Source organism: Hipposideros armiger, unplaced genomic scaffold (assembly GCF_001890085.2).
Source record: "Hipposideros armiger isolate ML-2016 unplaced genomic scaffold, ASM189008v1 scaffold_195, whole genome shotgun sequence".
In the NCBI taxonomy this organism is placed as follows: domain Eukaryota; kingdom Metazoa; phylum Chordata; class Mammalia; order Chiroptera; family Hipposideridae; genus Hipposideros; species Hipposideros armiger.
The window spans coordinates 2541897-2542364 of NW_017731545.1; positions in this window are offsets into that span (position 1 = coordinate 2541897).

The following is a 468-nucleotide window of genomic DNA, read 5'->3' on the forward strand; positions in this document are numbered from 1 at the left end:
GAGAAGGGAGTCGCAGGAAATCTTCAAAATGACACAAAATAAAGGCCTACAACCTAGATTTCTCTACCCAGCACGGCTATCACTTAAAATTGAAGGAGAGATAAAGAGCTTCTCAGAAAAGAATTAACTTAAGGAATTCATTACCACCAAGCCAGCATTGCAGGACATGCTAAATGGGCTTTTTTAAACAGAGGAAAGGGGAAAACAAGCTAACCCAGGAAGATCAGAAATACAAATAACAAAATGGCAATAAATATGTACCTATCAATAATCACTTTAAATGCGAATGGATTAAATGCTCCAATCAAAAGACGTAGAGTGGCTGAGTGGATAAGAAAACAGGACCTATGCATATGCTGTTTACAAGAGACTCATCTCAGATCAAAAGACACACACAGACTGAAAGTAAGGGGATGGAGTAAGAGATTTCACGCAAATGGAAATGAGAAAAAATCTGGAGTAGCAATA